At 34.5% G+C, this 7426-nt stretch overlaps 1 long non-coding RNA gene across 2 annotated transcripts; it reads right to left on the reverse strand.

Moving 5' to 3' along the window:
- Positions 1-1484: 1484 nt before the first annotated feature.
- Positions 1485-4802, reverse strand: LOC146928916 (uncharacterized). Of its 2 annotated transcripts, none has more exons than XR_015005898.1 (3): positions 3413-4802; positions 1826-2204; positions 1485-1707 (listed from the first exon to the last, which is right to left on the reverse strand). It is a non-coding gene; the product is annotated as an uncharacterized LOC146928916 (long non-coding RNA). The 2 variants fall into 2 exon arrangements; XR_015005899.1 differs by lacking the exon at positions 1485-1707 and having other exon boundaries at positions 2004-2204; positions 3413-3615; positions 3701-4796.
- Positions 4803-7426: the final 2624 nt, after the last annotated feature.

Genomic DNA, 7426 nt, shown 5'->3' on the forward strand with positions numbered 1-7426 from the left:
GTCTTTTTCACCCATTTCTGTTCCGAACTGGCTTTTGGTGTAAACATGAAAGTTGTAGATAATTGAGTTAGCTTTCTAGTGGATTTGGTTTGGCTTGAAAATGATTTTTAGATCTTAAGATATGATGAAAATACTCTAAGGAGGTCTTAGTGAAATTTTATGAAAACTAACCCAAATCTTATAGATTGTCTGCAAACTTCAAAGCTTGAGTACTATGAGTTTAATTAAGATGTTTATAAGTATTTAATCTATGTTGTGATGAATCTAACTTGGTTTGATATGTAAGTAATTGATTAATGTATATGTTGCTATTGTTGTTGATAGGTTGGAATATATTATGTGATTATTGTATGTTGTATAATGTCATGTTGCTTATGTCATTCAAGTTGTTATGCCTAAGTTGTGTTAATGTGTATGTTGTCATGGTTGTCCTTGTGGTTAATGTTGCTATCATCCAAGATTGTTAAGTGGTTGAGGGCTTATGCCTTGAGAGTTTATACTCTACTAAAGTTGAGGGCTCATGCCCTGGGAGCTTATGCTCAATTAAAGTTGAGGGCTTATGCCCTGGTGAGCCCTTTTGTGCTCTATATGTTGGGGGACTTATTGCCCTGATTGGTACCACATGCATTTTGCATTCTATTGAGTTGTTAAGTTGATGATGTTGCATAGTCGAGTTGGTGTCGTCGATGTCTATGTTGTTGTTGTTGCTGTTGTTGTTAAATTGATTGCTATCAATGAGTTGTTAATGAAGAGTTATGTGAAGTAATAAGTTGCTAAATGTTGTAGTTACGTTGTTAAATTTCATTGATGAATTACATGCTTATTATTATTGATTATGTATCTCACCCCTTCTGCTTGGAAATGTTGCTCTTCGTATGAGTAACATGCAGGTTACCAAGATTAGTGCAGTTATGAGTAATCTCCGCCGTGTCGTCTAGGATGCTCTAATACGTAACGGGATGGAGATTGTTTTTGTCGCATGTTTCCTTGTTACGTATTTCCTTTTAAGCATTGTTGAACTATTTTTCATGAGAACTACTAAAGATGTTGATGTTGTGGCCTCAAGAGCCAAAGATTATTATAATATGTTGAAAACTATTTCCGCTGCATGATTGTTGGATTTTTTATAAAAGCAGATTGTTTTTAATAAGTGGCATTTTGTCCTATTTATATTTGTGGAAAATTTTGTAAGTTGAATGTGATGCTCCGTTTATGATGAAAAAAAAACTCTGATATTCTTTAAATTTATTTATGCTGGGAAAACGGGGTGTTACAGTTGGCACCTCCGAGAGACCCCCATCTTATACCTCCAAACTCATGAATGATATATAGAGGGGGGGGGGGGGGGGGGGGGGTGGGGGAGGGGGACCAAATCGAAACATTCGAACGAGCATCGGAAAGCTTAAAAAGATTAGTATCTAAGGGTAGCAAATACTCAGAAAACCACAACGTCCTAAAAAAAACAACACTAGTAATAGAGGGCATAGCATGGAATCAAACTTATCCTGAAAATAATTACTCGTATTGGTAATTTGTCGGCATAGCCATTAACTTCAAGATAGACGTAGGATGATACAAGTTGTAGGCCTAAATGATGGCAATTGTTCCATCAGTTCTGAAGGTTGATAGGGACGATACAAGATTCTAGAATGTCAATAAAGCACTACATGAGCCACTCTCACAATAAACTCCACCAACCATGTCGACCTGTACTCCATAGCCCAAATGTACCCGTTTATTTCAGAATATAAAATAGATAGGCTGCCCAATTTCTAAGCAAATCAACCCAAAAAAAGGCCCAAATGATCTCAAAAAAGTCACTTACAAGAAGCATGCGTGCTAATGACCGAGCCTTATGAATTAAGCTTTACCCAAGGCGCCGTAGGGGGTTTCCCAATTAACCGTGATAGTATTCTTGTAGCTCCTATGATGGAGAGACACCGAGAAAGAATCCAGAAAGAAAGTGTAACACCCATACTAGAAATTACCTAGGATATCTAGTATGCTCGTTAAACTTGGCATTGGATACATTAAAATTACAATAATAAAAATTTCTTCTGAACATATTATAAAACAACTTGTCTATACATTTCAAATAGTACCACTGACGTGTACAACATACATGCAATGACAAGTAAACATAATTGTCCAGCTTCTTTTGCTACTTCATCACGAACAGCCCTGCTTGCGAACCACCTGTGTATCTGAAATAAAATAAAATAAAATTGATTGGGATGAGACGGGATGTCTCAGTGAGTTCCACCTATCCTAGGCTGTAGGCAATCTCAGGGAACCTAGGATTGCCATCTGTCTCTAAACTCAACCCATTTTTGGTTTATACAGTTGTGTCATGCATAACTGAGCGATCGAGGGATAACTAGGATCGCTGTCTAAAATACTAATATATTTCTGATACTAATACTAAAATCATAGCCATAATTATAATCTTAATGTCTGTCATATTATGTTAGAAATGTTAGCGTTGAACAAACAATATTATCTGAGTTAATTTTACGGAATAAACCCAGGTGGAGTAACCCCGGAATTTATTCCACTCTGACCGGTAATAATTTCCAACTGGCGGGAACCCAACTGACGGGGATACCGGACTCCTCTGATTATCGTGGGGTCATCCTCACGGATAGTGCCCGTTCCAACTGGCGGGAACCTTTCGTATCCAACTGGCGGGATAGCGAAAGCCACGGCTTAAACATGTTTTAATACTATAAACTGATTGATCTCTGATAACTGAAATAACCCTCAACTCCACTACTAACGGGGAGTTAGAGAGACATTTTATCTTAACTGATTTCCTTATAATAATATTTCTAAATCTGTTAATAAAGACGTGGTAATTCCGTCTTTATCCTGAAATAATAATAGGATGCTCATAGCTATGTCATAATAAATTTTCTCGGGTTTGTGACCTACCCATCACTGATATTCATGGCTAATTTATTCTAAACATTTTCTTGCTTTCTCAAACATAGGCATTATGGTAGGATATAAATTGGAGAATTCCAAAACATGTTCGGCTACATATCCGGAGAAATGAGAATTTAAGTCCTTAGCTGAACAATGACCATTCATTTTCTTAAAAGTTTCATTTACATTATCTAAGGATTGAATTAAAGTCATAAAAATCCAATAATCTCAACTTCCGGAATTTTAGCCGAAATCATGTATTTATTCACAAATGCATTAAAACTTGTCTAACAATCTTTCCTCCAATTCCTACACTACCATAAGCATGTTTATTAATATAAGAGCTATTTTAGAATACACTAGCATAGGTATTTAATTTAAGTCATAATGTCACTAATTATGTTCTAATGCACAATATCATAAACCATCATTTTAGTGGCATAATATAACTACCCAAAGGGAAGTTTTTCTATCTAAAGGAACTCACCTCATCCTATTCTGAACCCTTGAACAAATAAGCATCAGCCATTGCTCTTCACTTCTGCCTTTATTTCAATTCTCCAAAGAAAAACCAAAGTTGCACTAGCTTAAACATCAACAACTTAATCTTTGGTTCAGCACAAGTCCTACATCAGTCCCCATACTTCAAAGTAGTCTCTAAACTTCAATAATGGGTCCAAATTCGTAAAACTGGTACCGAAACGTCGGAAATTTCGTTAGCTATCCATAGCATTAAAAATCACTTGATTCCAAGTTATAGAGAGAAAGTTATTACCATTTTAGTGGAGCCCTGTCCCAAAACCCGTAGCAATTTTCCAGCAGAAATTCACAACTTCAAACGCACTTTCTAAGTTCGTCACTAATCCAAATCACACAAAATTTATATCCGATTTGAAGGGAAATAAGTGTAGAATCCGAAACTTCAACAATTACTTAATTCCAGATTACACAGAAAGAGATATGATGAATATACTACCAATATGCCATACGAATTTTTACCCAATTTTCATAAGGTTCAAGTACAATCACCTTTAACAACAATACACCATTTTGATCACCAACTCATCTTTCTTACATCAACAACAAACCATCAACAATGATCTTCAACAACAATTCTCTAATTATCTCATTTCATGAACCAAGCTACTATACCATGAAAATTTATCATAGAAATTCAAACTTTCTCACACAATTCACATACCCATTAAACTTAATCAACAATTCAATCTATAACAATTCAAATTCAAGTTTTAATTTAAGATTCTCACCTTGTATCAACTTTTGCATCAAACCCCTAACTCCTTTATTCTTGTATCTTGCTCCTAACCATCTTCATAACCCACCATGAGTACACACCAAGTCCAAAATTAGAATCAAATTCCCAAAAACTTGATTTTGGAACACTTCTCAAAAGAGAGATGGAGGGAAGGTTTTGATTAAGATGGAGAAGGGAAATTTTTGGTGCTTATAAGCTAACCAAAGTGGTCTAAGGATCCCATGCTTGTAATTTGTGTGTTGATTACATGAAGAAATTGAAGAAAAGGGGAGATAAGCATGAAGAGAGGTGAGGGGCGGTTGGGAGAAGAAAGAGAAGGGTGGAAAAAAAATCTGATTTTGGTAGGAAGAGAAATGAGTGGAGAAAATGAAGAAATTTTGTATGGTTATCCTTTAATAGCCCTTAGATTGTAATGATCAAAATACCCTTTTCTACACTCTTCCTCAACTAAAATATCCGATAAAATGTCGTGAAAGTTTTAAGCGGAATATTACATTCACCGTGATCCGTTGGAATAATTTGATTCGGTCCAGAAAGTCTTATGCGAAATTACCATTTTGCCCTTCTCTAAAAAAACAAAGATCAAATAATTGATACTGAATTTTTATATGCGGGGTATTACAGAAAGAATCAGAAGGTAAACAATTTCCTATCGATTTGTTGGCACTCATGGTCATGAAATAATCATTTGGTACTAAGTTGTTGATCTTTAATACCAATTGAATTCATTATAATTTTGTAAAGCTAATTTATCATTTGAAAAGTTATTTTAGTTATATGGGTAACAAAATTTTATATGGTTTTGTTTGTCGTTTGACATGAGAATTTAAACTTTATTCATGTTATGCTTTGAAAAAAATGTTGGAATTTTATAACTATGTCACCTGCACGTGCTACTAGGCTCTTTTTTTGGATAAACAAATGTGATTTTTCTTTATGGAAAATATGAAGCACCTCTCGTATGCTCGGAAGAGCTTATGTTATTCTATATCTTTCGTCTTAAAATTGGAAAGACATGGACAATTGGAACAAAATTGTATAATACTAGTTTGATACCATATTTGATTCATAACTACAATAATGAAGTTTGATACCACCGTCTCCGTCTCCGTCCCTCATCCTCACCACCCACCAACCCCAACCCATGCTCCTGTTCAACTACCATCTTCCTATGGTATTCATTCTCTTCGTCTAGATCATCACAAAAAACATCCTTCCCATCACCCATCTACCCCAAGAAAGGCCCCTGTTCAGCCACCGTGTCCATCCCCCATTCCATATAATAGTCTAGATCAACCACACATTGAACGCCACATACCTCATCCTCATCACCCACCAACCCCAACCCATATGCTCCTGTTAAACCGCCATCTTCCTCCTTTTCTTAGTAAAAACTTTGTTGTGTTTTAAATAATGAATGATATTAATAAATAAATGATTCTTGTAATATAAAAATTTAAATAATATTGTGCTTCTTGGTTTTACTATTATTTTGTTGTCATTAATAGCCTTGGTATTTTTTGTTTTGATTTATTTAAAGTTCTATTTCATTGATATTAAGTTTATGTGTGTGGTATTTAACATTCCCTCTCAAGTCTACAATTACTTTTTCAAATATATGTTTGATCTTATAGTAATGTTTAATTTCAGTTATTATAATTATACTCCTTACACGTTTTTAAAAAATAATTCCTCCTTACAATCCATTAAATGAAGTAAAAATTAGAGATTTCAATACAAAAACTTTTTTTGAAAGTAGTTTTCACTAAAAAAATATTTTTAAACATAATACATAGAAAAAGTCATTAAATAATACAGTATATTCTTTTTTTTTATAATCCAAGAGCAAAGTGACATAAAAAAGAATAGTGTCCAACTAAGTTGGTATGCTATTCTAATCTATTGCCAATTGCTCATATATATTATTAAAAAAAGGAAAAAATTACATAAAAACTGGGGGACATAAAACTTGACCCAGTCAACAACCCAAACACGCAAAACATAAAAAATAAAAAAATAAAAAATCTACAAAGTGGATCCAACCTTAGACAATCCTAACAAAAGATTAATACCAAGCGGGTCTAAAGTTTGAGGAATGAAACGAATAAAGGCACTGATAGATGCTTGAAAGTGAAGTGGATTCGACCGCCAACACGTTAATTAGCGAATCCACGCGCACTAACCATTAACTGCGATGACCAACAACAATTTAATCAACCATTTTTGGCCGACAACAAGCGATCATACAAACGATTATTAACTTGAAAATAACTTCAATTCAGAATAACTCACATAAAATTTAAATTATAATAATTAAATATTTGTAATATCCATTATTGATTTAAGTTATTTTATTATAAACTTATCATTTGCAACAAAAAAAAAACAAATATATTCACATAGAATAAAGATTGCATCTTGGCAAACAAAGTTTTACCTTAAGGACGAAATTTGTATCTCTATAACCATGAGCTCAATCTATTCTTCTAGTACCCAATGGAAATACTATAGATATTCTTCATATGGTCTTGCTCCTTTTGTCCGATAAACTAAGAGAACGGACATGCATTAGGTGGAAATTCAGACATCCCAACTAGGTTGGCACCTCCGAGAGACCCCCATCCTATACCTCCACACTCATAAATAATATTAATAAAAGTAGAAAAGTATATAGAAGGGGGGGGGGGGGGGGGGGACCAAATAGAAACATTCGAACGAGCATAGGAAAGCTTAAAAAGATAACGTCCTAAAAAAAGAACGAGCTTAAAAAGAACGAGCATAGGAAAGCTTAAAAAGATAACGTCCTAAGGGTAGCAAATACTCGGAAAACCATAACGTCCTAAAAAAAACAACACTAATAATAGAGGGTATAGCATGGAATCAAACTTATCCTGAAAAGAATTACTCGTATTGGCAATTTGTCGGCATAGCCATTAACTTCAAGATAGACATAGGATGATACAAGTTGTAGGCCTCAGTGATGGCAATTGTTCCATTGATTCTGAAGGTTGATAGGGACGATAACAAGATTCTAGAATGTCAATAAAGCACTACATGAGCCACTCTCTAACAATAAAATCCACCAACCATGTCGACCTGTACTCCATAGCCCAAATGTAATCGTTTATTTCTGAATAGAAAATAGATAGGCTGCCCAATTTCTAAGCAAATCAACCCAAAAAAAGTGCCCAAATGATCTCAAAAAAGTCAATTACAAGAAGCATG

Source organism: Medicago sativa, chromosome 4 (genome assembly GCF_051527215.1).
Source record: "Medicago sativa cultivar Bolivia chromosome 4, Bolivia_mono, whole genome shotgun sequence".
Taxonomy (NCBI): domain Eukaryota; kingdom Viridiplantae; phylum Streptophyta; class Magnoliopsida; order Fabales; family Fabaceae; genus Medicago; species Medicago sativa.